The sequence below is a fragment of the Chiroxiphia lanceolata genome, chromosome 19, assembly GCF_009829145.1.
Source record: "Chiroxiphia lanceolata isolate bChiLan1 chromosome 19, bChiLan1.pri, whole genome shotgun sequence".
NCBI classification, from domain to species: Eukaryota; Metazoa; Chordata; class Aves; order Passeriformes; family Pipridae; genus Chiroxiphia; species Chiroxiphia lanceolata.
In genome coordinates, this window is record NC_045655.1 from 1,128,768 (window position 1) to 1,131,261 (window position 2,494).

At 50.4% G+C, this 2,494-nt stretch overlaps 1 long non-coding RNA gene across 1 annotated transcript; it reads right to left on the reverse strand.

Moving 5' to 3' along the window:
* Nucleotides 1-221: 221 nt before the first annotated feature.
* On the reverse strand, nucleotides 222-2,243 carry LOC116796213. The gene is made up of 3 exons (XR_004360294.1): nucleotides 2,186-2,243; nucleotides 1,280-1,338; nucleotides 222-1,191 (listed from the first exon to the last, which is right to left on the reverse strand). It is a non-coding gene; the product is annotated as an uncharacterized LOC116796213 (long non-coding RNA).
* Between the last annotated feature and the right edge of the window lie 251 nt (nucleotides 2,244-2,494).

A 2,494-nucleotide genomic window follows, 5' to 3' on the forward strand; every position in this document is an offset into this window, starting at 1 on the left:
CACACTGCCTTAGTTACTTCACCCACTAAAGAAACACTGGCTGGAGCCCCCATGCCAGCTGGTCAGAGCCCTAAGAAAACTCTTGTGCTCACAAAGTATTTAAAAAATGCATTAAGCACAACAAAAGGTATTTTCATACCTCCTAATTCACCTGAGCAGAAAAACATTTCCAGGGGGAGGGAATGATACAGCAGTCAGGCAGGAACGCACAGACAGAACACTTGCCTTTGGAAACTCCAGCTTTTATTGGAAGCATTCTAAAAATCGCAGAATCACAGAGTGAAGGGACCCACAAGGATCATCGAGTCCAGCTCCTGGCCCTGCACAGGACACCCCAACAAGAGTTTAAGATCTAAGCTGATGCTTCCCTTCTCATGTGGCTACAGGGTGCAGAGCCAAGTGCCAAGGCTGCAGCACTGTAATGTGGAAAATGTGTGTGAACAGAGTTTGCCATTCAAAGGAACAAACAAACCTTTTCTTTAACTCAGAAGTGGGAATACCCAGGGAAAACTACTGTGCTACTTTGAGCTGTTGTGTGAAGAGATGGGAATCAGAAGGATAAATGTTAGATTTATAGGTCTGAAGGAAGTCTAACAGAACAGCTGTAAACAGCCATGGCAAGATCTGGAGGTCTAGAGAGGTCCTCACTCAAAAGGCTGTTTGGATCACTGGAAGACAAAGGGAAGAACATTGGCACTAGGAATAAAGGGAGACAGTGTTTGGAAAGCAAAACACTGGGAAAGATAAGGTTTGCCTTTGGAACTCAGGAAGACAAGGGATATTGATGGTCAGTACTGTTTATGTTGGGGTACTCTGGTTACAGTAACATGAGTGGCTCTTTTTGAAGCAAACAGAAAGCCCGAGAGCTCACACTGCGTTTGGAGAGCTGGAAAATAAACAGAGCTGCAGCCTGGTGTTTGTACACAGGCCCTGAACAGGCTCCTGTGGGAGAGGAGCAGCAGGGAATGGTAGGCCTGGGGAATCACAGGGGGACTGGGGCTTGGAGGGGGCCTTGAGAGGTCCAACCTGCTGCTGGAGGTCAGACCAGGGGCCTCAGGGCTGTGTCCAGCCCGGGCCTGGCAGCCAAGGAGAGGAAGGGACTGCCCAGCTGTGTGTGTTCCTGTGCCTGCCCCAGTGCAGCTCTGCCTGCTTCTGAGAGCTGTAATTATGGGAAGGATGGCTGGAGTTCCCCTGAAAACAAGGCCATACAAAGATTTAGCTGGACAACACCCAAGTGCCTGCCCTTGCCCTGTGCCCCAGGCTGGGATCTCCTACTCACACTGGCAGCCCCATCTCCTGGGCTTTAGCTACCAGGAATTTCCCCTTCTTTGGGTGAATCTGAAAAGAGAAAACCAGAATTATCAGCCAAATAAAGAGGGCCAGGAAACACGATCCACGTACTCCCAGTTTAAGTCTTTCCCCACAAGCCAAGGAAATATTTTTTTTCCTTTTCAGTTCCACAGCCACTGCTCTAATTTAACCCAAAAACCTTTGACCTGACTGTCTGCTTTCCAAGATCAGGCTGCTGCTTCTTGCTCCCTCCTTTAGCCAAGCAAGCAGGACAGCCTGTCCTGCTGGGAGGGTTGAGGAAGAATGGAACCTCTACACTCTTAACAGCTGCTCCACAAAGAACACATGTAAAAAAACCATCTCCAATTTTACACAGTCCTACTCCTGCTGCAGCAATTCCAACACTGGAAAAGCAGAAACACATTATAGCTGCAAAGTACTACTTGAAAATGCTGCCTCCAGTTACATCTGTCCAGCAAGATGAAATGTCCTCACGGCATCAGGGAGCATCTCCTTACAGAGAGGGAGGTCAAACACTGCAACAGGCTTCCCCAAGAGGTGGTCAATACCCCAAGCCTGACAGCATTTAAGAGATGCCCTCAATAATATGCTTTCAATTTTGAGCAGCCCAAAGTGCTCAGGCACTTGGACTGGATGGTTCAACCCTGGAAGTGTACAAGGCCAGGTTGGACAAGGCTCGGAGCAACCTGGGCTAGTGGAAGGTGTCCCTGCCCATGGCAGGGGGGTTACAACTAGATTATCTTCAAGGTCCCTTCCAACTCAAACCATTCTGGGATTTCAGGTGATCATTGTAGGGCCCTTCCCACAGAAATGCTGTTCTATTATTCTCCAGTGTGTTCTGTGTTGGTTTAGAGACCTCTGTGCCCAAGCTTACTTTACAAAGAAAAGCCATCACCAGGTCAGCATTCCTACTTGCACACTTCTGCTCAGCATTTCCTTACCGAGAGGGAGGTCAAACACTGGACCGGTTTCCTGGAGAGGTTCTCGAGGAAACCTGCACTTGACCTTCGTGCTTCTTCTCCTCCTCCGGGCAGGGACGGGCTGCGGAGGCACCGGGACCCGCTGGGGCCGGTGAACGGGGGTAGGGTGAGCTCCGAGGGAACCGTGAGCTGCCCACCCTTAGCACGGCAAAGCAGAGCGGCGGCACAGCCCGGGGAGGGACACCGGGACACACGGCGGGGTT